Here is a 19034-nt window from a genome sequence, read left to right as displayed (position 1 = left end):
CCCGGTTTTCCTTCCTTCTGCCTCTCTCCGCCGTTCCCCCGGGAAGGCTGGAGGCAGGCACGGGGCGATCGCGGCACGGTAAGGAGTCGGGATTTCGGGATGCAAGTGTCACGTTGCGGTGCAAACGACTCCCACATTAGCGCTGTATCAGGATTTCAAACTACATCTTTTATCTCTTTCAGAAAAGCGTCTCTCGGAGGAGATTGCCCTCAATAGAGCCGCCATAAAAAGATTTTAGTGTTGCTCTTGTGCTTCTGTGCATCCCACTGTGAGGGGGTCCCAGCGGTCCCTTGGGAATACAAGGAGTTGTGAGAAGTAACACAACTGGCCACCGGACTAATCCACTCCCTCTACCTTCCCGCTAGTACCTCCCCCTTCTGCTCTTTTTTTTCAATAGCAGCTCTTTCTCGAAATCTCAGGTTACTTTGCTAAGGAGTTCTCAGCCCTATAGTTTCTGCCCTTGTCTCTGCCTCCAGCTCCTTAAGAGCCACCCAGCCCCAGCGATTGGATTGGGCAGCCCGTCTTGACACACCACTGTGCTGAGTGCTTGAGGACGTGTTTCAACAGATGGTTGGGGTTAGTGTGTGTCATCACACTCGAGTGGGGATTAGGGGAGAGAGGCAGCCTTGCTGGAGCTGTGTGGTCTTCCCCAAGTGTGAGCTGCAAGCAAAAGAAGAACTACCTAGCTTGGGGGGAGAAGAGGGAGGAATCGTTCCCAGCAGCTCAGAGGGAAAAATAAACCCCCACACTTTGTGCAGGTAAAGTAAAAGGCACCTCAAGCCTCTCTTTCTCTTTTTTTTTTTTTTTTCCTTCCTCCTTCACGGTTTTCAGAGGAATGCTAGCACAGCACACTTGTCAAAGCCAGTTGCTGCTGCCTTATCAATGCTGCTATTGTACGGCTGACAGATAACAGCGAGCGCAGCCTGATGCTTGGCTGTCTTCGTAGAGCTGACACTCTTAACGCGGCTAAGGTCACGCTTTTGAAGGTGCGGATCAGAAGACCTCTCTCTCCCGGAGCGGGGTGGCTGAGCTCCGGGGTGCCTGCGCTCTCCGCCTCGCCGGCACGGCTCTCCTCCTCTCTCCTCTCCTCTCCGCTCCCGCACACACGTGCTGTGCCGGGACCGCCAGCGCAGGGCAAGCCGCAGCCAGGTTGCCGGCCGTGGCTGCTGGTGGTCGTCGCTGTGTCCGCGGGCACAAATGCCGCCGTGTTTCCGCAGAGTCGTGGAAACTGCGCGGTCGGGCGGGGAAGGGATCGCGGCGGAGCGTTTCCTAGGTCCGGAGGAGGATGCTCCAGCAGCGTGCTGCCTGCCTGGGGCTCAGCTGGGAGGCAAACCGGCGTGTTTTGAAAGTGCATTTGAGATGGCTGTAAAGTTTGAAGGCTCCTTTACGGAGACCTGGCTGGGCTTCTGATGGTCGCTGTCGTGTTTGGCTTACACATGGGCTTAAAGTTCAGAGAAAACCAGGAAAGTAGGGAAAGGCAGCGTACAACGTAATGCTGCTCTTGCAGCTGCAGCAGAGCAGATGGATGTAATTCATTTGCAGATCTGTTTGTGAAAGTTTTACAAGTCATTGAAAACTAAGTAGCATCACTATAATGGATCATTAAAGTCTCGCTATATTTATAGATTCTAAACTAGCGATCCGAAGCGTTAATTAAAAGTAAGCAAAAATTTATGTTTAGGAAGGAAGAGGGGCAGAAATGTAATTAGAAATTAGTTATGGAAGTACTCTGCTATCATTTTCACTTAATTCGACTCTTACGTTCATTGATGTCTGGAGCGGGGGAAGCCCAGCAAATTAACTAAGGAGTCAGAAATGTTATCACTAATTACAGTACATTAGCTTATCAGAGAATTAAGATGTTCTCATTGTTTTACGCTAAATGATCTAGATGGAGAAACTAGAGGATGGGTTATTTTCCTTTTTTTTTTTTAATAAAAGATTTACTGTATATATATATACCGTATTCCTGTGCAGAGTGACAAAATTATTTGTTTCTTTCGCACTATAACAGATCTTCACACTAACTCTCACGTACCTGTGGTGCTTATGAATTATTGGCCTCCTACTTGTGAAAGAAATCTAACACTGTCCTCACCATTTACAGGTGAGATATTCTATAAATAATACTGTATATAATGTGTTCTGAAATAAGATCTGTTTAGTAGGCTGAGCAAGGGGATTTATAGCTGGTGCTTTGTGATTTTGGCATTCAACTGTGTAACGATGCCCATAAAACCATGTTTCAGGTTGCACATATATTTTTGCCTCAAACCAAATTTTTTGTTAACTTTTTTTTTTTTGAGCAGGCTATTTGGCCCCTTTACAGGTTGTTCTCAGCTTGTATTTTCAAACACACTCTTCAGTAAGAATGTGTCCTCAGAAGTGACCCACAGCAATTTGAAACAGAGAATTAGCTAAATCACTAATAGGACTGTATGACCAGACCAGGACATATGTGAATACATTTGACGGTTTTGATTTTTCTCTCAGTCCACTCTTTCTCATTGTAAAAAGTGATGGAAACTTTTACAAGCTTAAAAATGAAAAACAAAACCAAAGCAAGCCCTCACTATGACTCTATGTTAAAGCCTTGTATATTGGATTTCTCCTCTTCATTCTTCCCAGCGTGTCCTGGGAGAAGCCAAATAAGCCAGCTTTGCTGCACAGAGGTTTAGTCTTCCAGCAAAGCTAAGGTGCAGCACTGTGAGCTGCACAGCCTGCTGCTGTCACAGCCTAACTGAAACGCATCCCTCTCTGCGGGTATCATCAGATCACAGATCAGATGATCTATAAGAAAACATATTTTTCAAGAAAGTGCATAGCTAACTACACATGCCCAGCTTGTTATTGTTTTACTAGAAAAAAAAAGAAAACGAGTTTCTCTAGCACTGCCAGAAAAATCTTGCTGAGAAACTAGGAACAGCAAATCATGTTTTTCCTTCCTTTATAATGATGGGGCTGTTTAAAAGACAATGCCCACGGGGCAGTCCAGCTTCTTGTCAAAATGTAATCTACTGTTCCAGATGGTAAACATTCAAAGACATATTTATGGTGACTTCTACATACCTTCCTTTGACATTGGCTTTTTTTTCCCTGAGAGCACTTGTACTGGGTACACACATGAAGTTCCCATTAACATCCTAGCAGCTGTAAAAGTGTTCAGAACTCACAAAGATGTCCCTCACAGTGAGATAAAAATAATCTGAGGAAAAGATCTGAGACCAGTACAAACCTCAGTAGATCCACAATACGCTCAAGGTGAAAAATTCCAGCGGTACAAAAAGATCCATAAACTGCTGCATGAAAGTTGTAATACATTTTTGTTGCGGCTAATTCATCTTTGCTTGATATGGAATGCTGAACATACCAGGCATGTCTGTACTATCAACTGTGTTTGTGATGTGAGGGAATCTGCACTGCACAAAAGCTGGTGGGTTTCTTTTTCCCGCAGCTAGTGAAGACTAGGTGGTATACTGATTGTCTTCATAGTGTTGTGTCACCTTTTTTTTTTTTTCCTTGCTGCTCCGAGCAGTGAGACAGAGCCCAGGAAAATGTTTTCCAGCTAGAATGTGTTCTGCCCTGAATTGTCTTAATTATGTGTCAGTTTATTGCTTGTCAGGGGCTTCCTCTTCTTAGCACTTTATAATCGAGGTGGGTGAGCTTGTTCCATCATAATATGCAACTTCAAATTCTGCTGCTTGGCATGTCTCCTTGGCCTTTCATTGATTTTTGTCTCCATTTCAGAGGGGAAAAAAATTAATTATGATTGGTGTAATTTCACATTGAAAAAAAACCAACCCTTGGTGAATTTCCAAAAGGCATGTAAATGCATCTTCAAAAAGTAGACTAAATGAGAGGTCATTAGGGAAAAAAATGCATGTAGGAATCCAGAAGTATCCTAGAGATGGCAAGTAGCAGTGTGAAAATTATTGTAACAGCTCTCATCCCAGTCAGGAACTGATAAAAACAGTTTATTAAAAATGTTGTGATGCTGGGGACAGTGTTTACAAATGTGGAAGCCATTATAAAACCCACACTCAGTGGAAGTTAGACGGCTATGGAAAAAAATATTTTGAAAGATTTTGCAAATTCTGTTCTGACTAGATTGCTTTATTGCAGACTATTTTGACAGTTTGCCATTTATCATCTAGCTTTGTTTAACTTACTACACTCGATGCTATATGTTTGTTCATGCAGGATCAGAAGTTTGAGCCTTGTGTAATGGCAGGTCTCATTCTTACCCAGGCAAGGCTGGACACTTGTCGCAGATGTCATGGGAGTCGTGGGTTCCATGATTTCCTGAGCTTTAGAAAGGGCTTTGGGGGATTTGTGTTTGAGTGGGAAGGCAGACTGATGCGATAACAATTGAGAAAGCTCCTTTCTGAGTGCCTTGAGAGCTGCAGTGTTCAACAGAGAACGAGGGTCCCGTGACAACTCTGCGGTGACACAGAAAGAATCCAATTAGTGGCCACTCCTGCTGTTGATACTAGATCTGTCCTAAAAAATTTCCACCATTACCACCCTCATTGTAATCCCATCCACGACACTGATAATGGGATCAAGAGAGTGTTTTCAAAATGCCTGTTTAAATTTTAACTGCTGTCTTAGGTGATTTTGAGGATATTAAATTAGAAGGCATAGCATAGCTCACAAGAATAGCACAGCTCACAAGAGAGCTACGTGACACCCAGTAGTTGTCTGTCTTATACTAGATTTTCCTAACACCTCCATCACAGGTAGAGCTGCTGTAAGGGGGCTGCAGATGGAGTAGGGGGGCTGTATGTGCATAGCGAATGATCCATTGAGTTGCGGCTGTCCCTGCGCTGCAGTTACCTGTAGGCTTTGTCCCTACGCAGCTACACGTATGGAAAGCAGTGGGAGAAGGGAGTGGGAGGTGATACAGTCCCCTTTGCTGTGCCCCAGCAGTGGCAGCAAGTCAGCCTGCTTCTCCCTTTAACAAGTCCTAAATCATCACTCTGCCTTCCCAGCTGGACTAGCAACAAAATATTCTGCCCCCACCCCTTTCTTTTTTTTTTGTCTTTCATTTTTCTTGCTCCAACAATAATTCACCATTTCCACATGATCAGAGTGCAGCAACTCCCGTTGTTCTTACCAAGCAGTGCACGTTCGATACTGTCATGTGGTTGTAGAGGACACTCTAAAGTGGAAAGGCTCAAGGCCTTCACCAGCGTTACCTCAGAATGCAACACAGTAATATATGAATTGCCAAACCAGATGCTTTAGAGCTGAATTATTTTAGCATATTCCAGTTATGTCAGTAGACTCCTTTTGAGAGCCCCTGCAAGACCTTTGCTTTAGTATTGCTTGTTTGCACTCAAAATTTATTGTTAACTGGTAAGATTAATTCCTTTTTAATTTTTGCTGTCTTAAGACTTTTATTTTCTGAGAAAAGTAATACTTGTTTCATATTCTGGTTTATGCATTGCACACAGCAGATTTGGTATCAGTGATTTCCCAGAACTTTAATTCCCACTTTCAGAATCTGCTTAAAAGGTCTGTTAAGCCTTTGTTACTGTGTGTGCTCTATTAATCCTGGAGTTCTGAGCCTTCATAGCCTTAAACATCCCCAGTGATTTGGTTACGGTGAAACATTTTTGTAATAGTTGACCTTTTCACCCAAGATTTTGTCATGACTTTCTTAAAATTTTGTTTTCGGTTATTTTATGGCAAAAATTAACTTACAACTGCAGTTGACTATAATTCTACCTTATAATTTTTATAGCTCCCTGCAAAGTTGATAGTAGTGCTGGAACTGCAAACAAAAATATGCTTTTTCACCAATTTTATCACAGGCTCATGTGACAATACCACCATCATGTTCTGGAAGATTTCTAGATGTGGTACTGTGCTATGGAAATCCAGACTGATTTATAGATCAATGCTAGATTATCCACAGAATGTTTCATGGGGTTTCTAAATGGAAGCAAAACACTGAAAGTCAATAATTTCGTGTTCTAGAAAAAATCTTTCCTGATGCTGTCTGAGTGTAATTATGGCACTGCATGTTGCCATTTCTCTATGATGTGACTCTGACCCATCTTAGCAAGGAAAGGAGCTGCTCCACAGCAGCTGTATTTTTGTGGTGCTTCACAGGAGGTGAACTCTGTTTGGAAAGCCCACAGAGAAGATGGGGAAGCTTTTGGCACTAGAGTTCTGGAGAATAAATGTAACAGGGAGCTGAACATAGGGATTGTTTTTCTCAAAAGCATCCATAAAAACAGAATAGTGGTCTGTTCCAGTATTGTAATTGCAATGTGCCAAGATGTTCATTATTCTAGCATGTGCACTGTTTTGTCTGTTTTCACTTAGAAACAGAAAAATGCATTACCAAGCCCATAAACATCTGCAGAACTGCCAACTCTCCTGACTTTTATCAGTAGTCTCATGATATTTCGCCTCTTTTGTAAATCTTCGAGTGTTAGAGTCAAGATATAATGTGAGAAGTTCAGATGTCTCCTTTCTGTTTTTTTAAACTTAATCCTCCTTGTTGCTGAGGAAGCTGACTTGCATGCAGCTCTAGAAACGTGAAGGAAACTAACGGAATTCCCAAATCTCACTATGTAAACGCATGCAGACTTTGTGAATAAGGTGGGTTTGTGTGTGTCACTCCTGGCAATTAAACCCCCCCTTTTTTTCCCTGAGGTTTACTGTAATCAGATCCCTCCAAAATTTCTGATCATTTGTCTGATAACTCCCATTTTTTAAAGACTTTTTACTGCAACAGAGGGTGAGTCTCCATGACTCGTCTCAGCCAGTGGAATAGCTTGCTGCCCTGGAGAAACCCATCCTTGATCCTCCCATGCCCTGCATCCAGCGGTGTGTTCCCATCTCCTCCCTCGTGCCAGGTTTGGCTCTTGGCTCACCTCCTGGGATGCTGAACGAACTCACCGGAGCAGCGGGAAGCTGTGTTGGCTGCCTGCCTAGTGAGTTGGTTCAGCTCAGCGAGCGGACAGAGGGTTCACATGGTGCAAGGGGAGCGGTTGGAGCTGGTGGCTTGGGGTGAGGGGGAGAAACGTGGCCACCCTTTTAGGGGGGTGTGAGCTGTCAGATCACTCAGCTACCTGGTGACGCCTCACCCTGTGAACCGGGGCACTGTGTGTGTCTACAGGAGAAGGTGTGATAACAGACATGCGACTGTACCAGTGTCACCATGAGCAGAAGGCTAAATATGCACTTTTAATGAAAGCCTATCCTTTTTTATGGAGAGGATTGCTGCAGTGTCACTCAGAATATGGAGAGTCCCCGCTTACTGCTTCTGACTTTTTAAATCAACAACCAGGCTTTGGAGAGAAGCTGATAAGAAGTGTGGGGAGAAAAGAGGAAAGAAACGCAAGTGCCTGCTGAGCTGCTGTTTTAAAACCATGAATGAGGTTCTGAGGGTGGGACGCATTCTGCATAGCCAAGGCACTTGAGGTGCCCCTGGGTCTTAAATACTTACACAGCAGCTACCTAAAGGCATGTTTTCTCACTGATCAATGAAGAGAGTCCCTCTGAAGGCCTGCAGGCGTTGTGGTTAGGCAGGCAGGATTTCCTCTTGGAGACCTTGAAAGGCACCTGCCTCTTTCAGTTGCACATGTAGGGATGGAGCTTACCCAGTTGCTTTACAGGGATTGCTAAGGACCTTAAGCTGGAGGGACTTGATATCACCTTGAGTTCCTTGGTTGGCCCACGGATGAGCAATGCCATGGATAAACACTCTTTGTATTTGAACAGCTGTGATGTAATTCCTATGCAGCTCTTTAAGGTGTCTCCTATACCTTCCACAGAAGAAAGTAAGAAGCAGGCCTTTCATTTGCACAGCAGGAGTTGTGATTCACTTGAAGAGACTGGGATGCTCATTTTTGATTAAATGTAATTGTGGTACTGACTGTAGAAATGGAACACTGTACTCCTCCAAAGTGTCATCCATTTCAGTGCTGGGTTATGCAGACAAGAAAAATGCATAGCCTTTTCTTTGTAAAAAACACCCACTGTTGTTACTTGAAAGAATGTGTCAAAGGCCCATGGGGCAGATAAAGTTTAGGGGGATCAGAGATGTTGTTGGTGCCTGCAAGCACTAAAGGTGTAGTGAGGAATAATGGATGATCTTACAGGGGTACGAAGTTGGACAAAGAGTGGAAGAAAGACAGAACTGACAAAGATTAAGTACCCATGTTTCTGGATTTAGCTATGCTAAATCTTTTGAGGATTATCTCCCACTGACTTGGCTGCCTCAGGGCATGCCAGTCACAAATTAGAGAACAGTAGTGCAATAATAAACTGAACATGCTGTAAATAATCAGTACAGGATACCTTTTAACCATCACTTTTTCCAAGGACTGCAAAAATGCTAACAATAGTAGATTTTAGAATAATATTTGGGTTTTGGTAACTTGGTAGCAATAAAGAAGTATGCATTAAGCCAACCTTTGTAGTAATTTTTAGCAAAGTTTCACTTGGTGTCATTCCCCACTATTTTATTGCAGAGAATTTACCTTGTTATCTATTTTACATCTAGAGCCAATTTATGAACTGAGGCTGTAACACTATCTGCTTGGCCCCCATTGTGTAGGATTTAGGGAGACCATTACCATACTTAGACCAATAAAAATGTTCTGAAGTTAACACAAGTTTATCTGCCAAGCACTCTCATAGTTTCTTTTATCTCTGTATCAGTAGAGGATTGGCATTCCTTATCTCACTGTAAACTTCAGTCCATTGCTGGAACGTAAGCTCACAGAGGAAGGCTTCCGAGGCTCTACTGCTCTGCAACTCAACTCCTAAGTGCAAAAGGCCGCTGAGTTAGTTTTTTGGTTTCCTTCTGCTTGGTATGGAGAATTCCTCTAAAGCATGGACCCTCAGAAGTGAGGAATGGTAAAATGAAAAGACTTTGAGGTATGCATAGTCAGAGATCACCAGGCTCCTCAAAAAAAGTAACAAATAGTTCAACATAGGAAGATGTGCAGCAACAAAGAGGTGTTGAAACTAGTACGTCTCTTTTTTAGGTCTCTTCCATCCTGTGCAGCTCACATCTAATTTCCCCTTTCACTAAATTGCTCTGCAAACTTTTCCTCTCCACAGATTTTGCACCTTTTTGCACCTCAGCAACTTGTGAGGGGTTTGAGATGCAGTATAACCATATCTCAAGAAATAGGTCTGTGTTACAGGTACCTGTTTTGGTCTTGGGTACCATGGATACCTTTAGCAAAAAAGGAGTCAATCAAATCCTGTGAATCCTTTAGAGCGGAGAATAGTTGCCAGTGCTGGAAGAAAATGGTCTCCAAAAGCCAGGTAAAAGAAGGACATGGCAGCTAGAATTGATGTCCATGCTGTCTTGGACAAGTGACATTGTGCAACCCTATCTTGACGTTGTCCATTTTGAGGAACACTGTCTATCTTGTATGTAAGCCTGGAGAATTCAGTGGTCTTTCTGGCAGCTGTACAGCATGAGTAGTGTGAGAATATCACGTGTACTTTGTGTATTCCTCCTGTTGTGTGCTGTGTAAGAATCCTTGTTTGTTGTCAGAAACCCATGAGGTTATTGGAGAGTCATGTGCAACAGTGATTCAGCCATTCTACATTTGCTGCACTAATACAGCCCTATACTGAAGCCTGAACTGTGACGCTAGTACTACCATGACAGTGGAAAAGAGACACAGACATGTGGAGCACCAGTGTGTTGAATGTGGTAGCTATTTGAACTATTCACTGTTTTTTTAGCCTCCAACCACCTATAGCTGCCAGAACTGCTACTCTTCCCTGCCTGCAATAAAAGAATATGCTGGGCTTTTCAGTTTGGAATTGATCTCAGTAATGCATGTATTTATGGGTCTGGGGTTTTTCTGAAGTCATACCTTACTGTCAAACAACTCATCTTTAGAAAAAGTGTTGCAGTTAGTTTGAATGAGAGCCTAACACAGGGCAGACCAGGTCTCCAAGAATGCCTCACCCGTCTCTTTCAGGCACCTTGCTGAGTCACGTCTGGTATGAAATGAGGAGCCCATGTCTCAGCTCTTATCTTCAAAGCTCTGTGTGAGCCAATCTCATTGTTCAAAGAAGGTCTTTGCCCCGCTTCATCATGAATCATCAACATCTACTCTTAACAGGAACAATGTTACTGAACAATGGAGGATGAAAATTCAGGTGGGCAATAAACTGCCATGCTGACACTATAGATACAAGCATCACAAATGAGTCTGAGTGAATAGGCAACTTCTAAATCAGACAGAGTAGGAGTCTGAATCATGGCTGATAGGTCTCCTGAAGGAATGTAGACCAGATTTGGTGAGTGGAGGATGGAAAGAAAATACATTGTCTCCCTCTCTCAGTGGTGTTTCAGTGTGCTTCTTGCACATACCTATTCATCCTTCCACATATCAGTCTGCTCAAAGGTTTACTTATCTTTTCTTCCAGGAGAAATCCTGAGCACAGTATTGCACAATTAAACATTTCTAGGGCATTTACCATGTATCATATTCTATTGTCCAATGCGTATAGTTGCTGTACTGGATGTGGAGAGGTGGTAGTGTCAAAGAGGAGCTACTCTGTTTTCTCAGCAGTTTGGAAATCACATACCTGGAGACCTTAATTTTGGTCTTAGTTTTTTGTAGTGCTGGAAGAAAATTCTTTCTTCCTTAGAAGCCTCATGTAAAACAAAAATCTTCTACTTTGGTAAAGCCACGTATGCCCTGGGAACTGTTCAGCTTAAAGAACATGTACATGGAAGTATGCAGGATGGAAGATTACCTTGGGCACCACATACTATATAATTTGCAAAGGCTAAAGGTATTATTTTGCTTTTGCTGCTTCTTATGTCCCCTTCATATTTTTCCCCATTTTGTATACCATACATGAACTGTTTTCCATTTATGCTTTTATCTTTTGATTTTCCTACTTGAAGATCTTGTGTTCAATGCTGTCAGGAAACTACTTTAAATGAAAGTGTGGAGTGATGTGGAATAGTTTTAATGAAAGCCAAAAGAATGTGAACTTAATCTGTTTCATAGGAAGTTTTTTTCTGTTCTGTCCTGTGCCCTGCTTAAACACATTGGCCTTTTTTGACCTTTTTCTTGATGAAGGTTAAGTGGGAAATATCTTGGCTGCAGCCTTTCCAGCTTAACCAGACTTTCCATAGTTCATGTTTACTTTCTCTGCTATGGGCATTCATGTTTCCTGAATCAAAATTGTTAAACTGGATATTCAGAGAGAAGTTAATAGCTTGTGGCAATGATGATGAAGTGTCAAGCCTTCGTCTCTCATGTCTCTAACTCTATTTTGGTAGTGATGATTTTGCCAGTCCTATTGCTAGAGATTAACAAATCTCAGGAGCAAATCTCTGTTTGGTTAATGGGTTCCTCCCAAGCATCTTCTTTATTGGCATTAAGAACAAATGTAAAGAATTCCTACACTTGCAATTTATGAACATCGATTGCATTGCTTCTGCAAAAACCTAGAAATGTTGCTATGTTTTCCATCTCTCTGGGCATCTTTTGCACCTACTGTAACATACACAGAGTGAGACAGAGTGCTCTCAGCTAGTGAGGAGGCTATTGCCTGTCCTTGGTGTGCTGGCTTCAAAATAACTTTGGCAGTCTCCCTGCAAAAGAGTTTCAGAGAGAGCAGGATCTATGCCCTCAGGACGCTGCTGCTTTTTATGGAAAGGCTATTGAGTTCTTCAGTTGTCATACTCTTGAGAGGAGAGGAGCTTGGTCTGAACCTCTGTCTTGCCTTCAGTCCCAGCAGTACCCATGGCAGAATTTTGCAGTTTGGGATGTTTCCATTTGTTATTCGACAGCAAATTGTGCTCCATGGAGCTTTGCTATGAGAGACACCACAAGATGCAGAGACAGTGTGAGAGCTGATTTTGTAGTGCAGGGAAAGAACCAGCCATTCTTTAACCTAAGATTTCATTCTGGTTTAGTTCTCTATTTAATTGAGACACCTCTTCCCCTCACAAAACACAATCACGTGATTAGCACTCTGTTCTTCCAGAAATAATCTGAAGAGGGATGTTCACGTCAATTCTTTATCCCTCTGTCAAGAATAAGGAAAGTTACCCTTTCCTGTGAAGAAAAGGCACTCTCAACCAGGCTCCTCACAAACATATTTAAACATTTCATATACTCACAGAATGATTACGGGAAAATTCAGGTTGGAAGGGACTCAGGAGGTCTCAGGTCCTGCTCAAACTAGGCTCAGCTATGAGATCAGATCAAGAGCTTTATCCAGTTAGATCTTGAAAATCCCAGAAGATGGAAAGTACACAATGTCTTGGGCAACTTGTTTTGCTACTTGACTTTGTCACAGGGAAGAAGTTTGCTTTTATTCATATCCAGCTTGACCCTCTTTTGTTTCAGTTTATGCCCATTATCTCTTGTACTCCTGCCATGCACCACGGTCTCCTGACAGAGCCTGGTTCAATCTGCTTTATAACCTCATTACAGGTACTGGACATTTGCTGTGACGTCGCCCCAAAGCCAGCTCATCTCCAGGCTGAACAAGCCCAATTACCACAGATTCTCCATCCCTCGACTATCTTGATGGCCCTCCACTGAACTTATTCCAGTTTATCGTTGCTGTTCTTGTACTGTGGACCCCCAAAGTGGGCACAGTGCTCTAGATGCCATGTAATGAGTTCTGAGCAAAAGGAGATGATGACTTCTCTCAATCTACTTGCTATTCGCCTGTTAATACAGCCCAGGATGCTGTTGGCCTTCTGTGCTCCCTGAGCACGTTGCAGGCTCATGTTCAGCTTGCTGTCTAACATGACCCACGGGTCCTTCTCAGCGGAGCTGCTCACCAGCCGGTCCATCCCCAGCCTGTATCACTGCAAGGGGCCCTTCCTTCCCAGATGCAGGACCTAGCATCTGTCCTCACTGAATTCCATAACGTTTCTGTTGGCCCATTGCTCCAGCCCACCTAGGTACCTGTGAATGGCAGCCCTCTCTCGAGGGGATCCACTGCTCCCCTCAGCTTGGTGTCATCCTCAAATTTGATGACAGTTGCTTATTTTGCTTAAAACACTTGCCCTCAAGCTGTCATCTTCATTATTTACTTTGATTTAAGTTTTTTCTTTATTTTTGTCCTGGGTTCTCAGTGGCTCTGAGGAGACTAGATATTTATAAAAACCAGTATATTAAAGCAACCCTCCATTCCATCTTCTAATCTGTTCCTGATATATGCAGTTGTTCTTAATTCACCTTTTAATAGCTCTTCCAGTCACAAGGAGCTGCAGGACAAATATTTCTCCAAAATACATTCACATGGGATGGTCCTCTTCTTGTTTTTGGCCAGGTCTGTCACAGTAGACACCTTTAAGAAGATCTCTTTCAAAAAAATCTCTTTCAAATTCAATGGGTTTCTGTGCAGCCCAACTAAACATAGTGTTGGAGACTATTTAAAACATACAAGCTAAAACCATGCAAGAGTTTTGTTTTGAGTTTAAGCTTTACTTTCAATTATGGATTTTTATTGCCCTTTTCAGAAGTTTGAGAGGACTTTAACTGAACTGTGTGAGTGCTGAAATAGATCAGTTTCAAACAACTGCATCCCACAGTCCGGAGCCCTGAAACCAATCTTTAAAATTTTGCATCTCTTTTCATCAGTGGTATTATTTCCTCTGAGTTCCTTACTGCTCTGGCAATGCTGCCTTCCCTCATCTTCCTGTTGCCTGAAGTTCCTCCCATAACTTCAGTCGATTCTCAGTAATGGTGGTTCTTAGATGTCTCTGTAACTTTAGAGCTGCTAATTAAAACAATCCAATTTTAGTCCAACATGATGCATGTATTGTCCTTACAAAGTTATTTTAAAATTCTATTTGTTGCTGGATAAGGAGTTAACCAACAGAGCTGAAATTTATGAATTCAAAACATATGAAGTCCAAAGCCATCCTAGTTTAGTGATTATTCTGGGTAATTTCATGCCCCAGTCATCCTACCTGATTTCTACCTGAGTTTGCTCATACCTGCCCTCTTAAAAAGCTCCCTGCTGTCTGAGCTTGAGAACTTTGTGAATGGCACTGAACATTCAATTCATTCAATGCCAAGCATTTAATTAGGAACACATCTCTTCTACCAACCTCTGGTAGTATTCTAGTAAACATAATTTTAATTTCTTCTGCCAGAGTTTTGGGGCAAAATATCTGAATCACTTTTTAGTGAGAAGGTTGTTGGGCATGTAAGAGAGATCAACTGCTGACTTGTACATTATGCAAGTAATGTGACCACCTGCACCATTCAGCCAATTCTTGAATATTTAGAGTGTAATACATGTTTCCTGAAGCGCAGTCTACATCTAAGCTATCTTTGTCAGAGTTTCACAGTGTGAGGAAATAAAGAGAAAGGAACTTTCATGGATTTTTACAGGGTTGCAGTAAAGGGAGAAACTTGTTTCGAATACTTGTTTATAATGTTCAGTGTTGAAAATACTCAACCTAAATTTCAGTAACATTTATTTCTTAAAACCTGGTTACTGTCCTGCTATTTTTGACCTTTTCACTGAGTTGCTGGCAAGCATGGTCTGATTCAGTTTTTATCCACCCTTCTTCGCTATCCATCATCTTGTAACTTCTCATAGGTAACCAATATGTGATAGCAGTCATCAGCACAAACCTGTTGTCTTGGTTTCAGCTGCAATAGAGTTAATTTTCTTTCTAGTAGCTGGTATAGTGTTATGTTTTGGATTTAGTATGAGAAGAATGTTGATAACACACTGATGTTTTCAGTTGTTGCTAAGTAGTGTTTATACTAAGTCAAGGATTTTTTATCTTCTCATGCCCAGCCAGCGAGAAGGCTGGAGGGGCACAAGGAGTTGGGAGGGGACACAGCCAGGGCAGCTGACCCAAACTGGCTGAAGGAATATTCCATACCATATGACGTCATGCCCAGTGTATAAACTGGGGGGAAAGCTGGCTGGGGAGGGGGGGGGAATCGCTGCTCGGGAACTAACTGGTCATCAGTCAGCGAGTGGTGAGCAATTGCATTGTGCATCACTTGTTTTCTATATTCCAACTCTTTTATTACTATTGTAATTTTATTATTGTTATTATTATCATTATTAGCTTCTTCCTTTCTGTTCTATTAGACTGTTCTTATCACAACCCATGAGTTTTACCTTTTTCCTTCCAATTCTCTCCCCCATCCCACTGGGTGCGGACAAGTGAGTGGCTGCATGGTACTTAGTTGCTGGCTGGGATTAAACCATGACAGTTCATTTTGTAACGTCTCTGAAACTAATGGCTTGTCTACAATGGCATTTATTGACTTTTTAAATCGGTACAAACTAGCTTGTACAAATGCATTGAAACTGGCTTAGCATTCCTCAAATAAATGTAACATTGGACCCACACCAGCTTTGCAGCTGTATTGTAAAAGTACCCCCATAGAACAGACATGTGTGTGACCACTGTCATTTGGGGGATGTTTCTAAATTTTTTGGAAGTGCTTTTTCAGCCACAAGAGCTTTGACTGTATAATGGTTGAGGACCTCCTGAGCAGGATGATTTAGACACCCAAGATCTGAGAAGGCAGAGGTTTCCTTCTTGCTGGCTAATTAAGTCTACTCTTTGCTTAGCAAGATGATGGGTCTGAAATGCAGTCTTAGACTCCACACTTGCAGCTTGGAGCCTCAACAGGGATCTTTATTCTGCACTGATCCGTGACCTCTGATGTCTCAGAGAGATTTCAGAATCACTCCTCCCAGCTGTTGCCCTGCTAATCTCCTAGAGATTAGAGGTCCCATTGCAAATAAAGCTGAATGTGCTCCATAGCATCCCCTCAACTACTCCCATCCATAGCTCTGCATCTTGATGTAAATTGAAGTAGCCATTTTTAAATGTTAGTTAATACACTGGGCTATAAACAGGAAGCACTGGGGAGCTCTCCCATCAGGACAGACCTCCCATTCTGCTGTCTCTGTTAGAGGGTCGGTTACCTTGACCAGAGATGGGGGTATAGAAAGTGGAACAGCTGGAAGAACTAACTTCTTAGTTTAACGGAGTGTGAATTTCTAAAATCATGCATCAGGGCCTTGAGTTTTAATGGTGTCTTGATATTGTGCTATCCTGTATACCGAGTTATTAAGGGACGACTGCTGACACCAGTTTTCCAGCTTTTACGCTTAGGAAAAGCTAACAATGTGCAACACAAAAGCTGAATGGAAGAAAGTATACTCAAGTTTTTTAAGATCTAAAATAGCCTTTATAACTAAGAGCTTTTGCAGTCCTTCATATTGCTGGAGAAACTCAAAAGATGTATGTTTTAAAAAAATCTCCTTGGAAGAGGAGACTTAATGTAGCGGAAGCTTGACTCTAATCTAATTTACATCTTGTGAGTAGGACATGGAAAAAGATTGTGTTAGTGAGAACTAGTTCCACCATCATGTTTTAATAAGGGAAGTGAATGTTTGTTCTCTGTGTGCATGTGTGTGTGTGTGCGTGGGAGGTTCAACAACAGAAGTAAATCCCTGTATCCCTTGCGTTAGAATTTTTAACTTAGTTTTCACTCTTTTGGACATATTTTACTTCAGGAATTTCCCATTTTTCAGTTTATGATAAGGACTTCCATTAGTATAAGAAATTACACAGGTATGAGAGAAGCAGTACAAACTATAGCTCCAATACAATCCACAAGTTCTTTTGCCTCCATATTTAATCTAGCTATGCCAATATGGTAATGTAAGATATCAACAGAAGAGGATTTTTTTTCCTGAGGAACAAAATTTACTAGCATTCTGTGTTATATAATGTACTGAGGATGCAAAATGTCTCTGGTTAGACTGACAAGTCACCTTCTAGACTGATAAAAATGTATTCCAACTGATTGCTAAAGCAGTGTTGCTTAAGGATAATGGTGTAACAGATACAAATTCATCCCATAATCCCTTTAACCTCTGTAAATATATTGCAAATGTTTAGTGTCTATTGTGGTAACATAAAGCAGAAGTCTTAATTAGTCTAAACAAAACAAATACATAGGAGAGTTTTTAAGTGTGTTTCCAATTTCAGAAAAATTTCTCATAGATTTGCCTTTTTTTTTTTTTTCACATCTTGAATCAGACATGGGTAAATGTGTTTGTATGTGTGCGTTTTCCCCAAAGCACTGAGAAGAATGTCGTGTGAGAATTATCTTTTCCATTCACAGTCATGCTGCTATTTGGTCACATTTCAATCCACTGGAATAAAAAAAGAAGGTGGGGGAATTGAAAGCACAACAGAACTGCTTAAATGAGTCCAAACTTCAATGGTGCTGCAACCCTTAACAGAAGGCAGAGCTCAGTTGTGTCTATGGAATGGTTCCACATTTCTCAAAAAAAAAAAAAAAAAGGCAATTACATTAACAAGATAACACAAAAGATTTATTACTTATCATTATTTTAATTTCTTTTTCAAGTAAACTTGTGCATTCTCAAAATCAGAGAGGCAAAGTTTCCAGCAAGTAGTCTTCCTTGCCTCCTTCCTTGCCTTCACATGTTCCACTTTCCTAAATTGCTCCTTAAATACTTAAGTTAAGGTCATCTTGCTTTTTGATTCATTGATTGTAGTGACATTGTTCTTTATGTTCAGAAGGTGATAAGGAGTAGTCAGGTTTCAAGTCACAGTGACTTTGTTATTTTAAGTGCTGAAATATAGGAAAAGCCTGCTTTTTTTAAAGCCCTGAGTTACTTTTCTCACTGAAGCAACCTTGTCTGTAGTTTGCGTTTCTCGCTAAACAAAAGGCTGTATTTGGCTGCTGAAAAAACAAATCTGCCAGAACAGTAAGGCAAAGGGAGATGCTGATATTTTATCAACTAAGAAAGCACACACATAATTGGGGGCTCGTTAACCCTCATCAAGTCACATCTAAGAAATTTCCTGCTCCACCTCCCCCTTCATGTATTTTGACTATGAGTTAACATTTTAAGTCTATTTTGGGGCTGCTAGAGCCTCCCAAATACTTAAACTGAGATAGATATCCTTTAAAATGCAAATTATTTGTTTTCTTCTCCCACAATTGCATAGCAGAAACACAGGAATACCTTACACCCTGAGGAGTTATAGCAGTTTGTATAAAAGTCGTTTTTGAGGAATTAAGTGCCTGCCAGGTTCAGGCTATTTCAAGAAGCTTCTACCACCTTTTTGCTGTTTTGAAGATCAGCCATATTTGTTTCCACTTTCCTCAGTGGTTCATTCTACTGGAATAATGATAATGGGAATATCCCCTAAGCTTATACATCTATTCAGTATTGGTACACTTACCAAATCAAAGTGTGAAAAATTGCAAGTTAAATGTAAAGTGGCTTGCTATATGAGAGCTGAATTGAATCTTTTCTCTTATTTTAGAATATTATATTTTTATTGTCTACTACTTTGGTCTTATTGTATTTTTACTTCACTACACTCAATGGTCAAATTTTTAGTTTGGCTTTCTACTTGTAATTTAGACAGCAGAATTTGGTCTTTGTTCTTTTGAAGTGTAAGAGTTGTGTCATTTTCTCACTAGCTAGCTAAGCACTTGGAAGCAGACTTGAATGCTACAGCCAGTGCATTTTTACAGTGTAGCAAAATAGATTCATGCATCAGGCTAACACGTTTTTCCAAATGGAGAGTCAAATATTAAGGCAATTTTTTAGTCATATCTACCAAAATCATGATGAAAATTTAAATGCACAGAGTCTTGTTTTCTCAGGAAAAAAGATTTATATAGATTAGTTTTATTTAATTTAAGGGTTTTGCTCATAACTGTTAAAAGCAGTATTTCACACTTCAAGAAGGTGACACCAAGAAGTTTTCTTCTGCACTGTTTCACCCAGAAATGGGTAGCAGAGGTCATTTTATGACTGGTGCTGAATTGCCCCTTGCATGTCCAGTATATTGATGATGGAAGTTCTTTTAGCAAGGAATCTTTAGCAGTAAGTGATAGAAGCTCTTTTGAAATTAGTCTACTGAGATAATCCTGCTGAGTTTCGAATATCTAGAAGCATATGAGATCAGTTTTAACAGTCACTGTTTTGCAAATAGATGTTGTATTGATCTGCATAGGCTGCTCCATTGTTTT

The 19034-nt window shown here is 41.4% G+C and overlaps 1 protein-coding gene across 1 annotated transcript in view; it reads left to right on the top strand.

Moving 5' to 3' along the window:
* Positions 1 to 438: 438 nt before the first annotated feature.
* SULF1 (sulfatase 1) overlaps positions 439 to 19034 on the top strand; it is a 124023-nt gene continuing 105427 nt past the window's right edge. The window contains exon 1 of the mRNA XM_010575898.1: positions 439 to 758. The gene's annotated coding sequence lies outside the window, so the exon portion shown is untranslated. The remainder of the gene's footprint in view (positions 759 to 19034) is intronic.

Source organism: Haliaeetus leucocephalus, unplaced genomic scaffold (genome assembly GCF_000737465.1).
Source record: "Haliaeetus leucocephalus isolate CR32 unplaced genomic scaffold, Haliaeetus_leucocephalus-4.0 Scaffold506, whole genome shotgun sequence".
Taxonomy (NCBI): domain Eukaryota; kingdom Metazoa; phylum Chordata; class Aves; order Accipitriformes; family Accipitridae; genus Haliaeetus; species Haliaeetus leucocephalus.
Note: the sequence above shows the minus strand (reverse complement) of the source record. Positions and strands in the feature narration are given on the sequence as shown.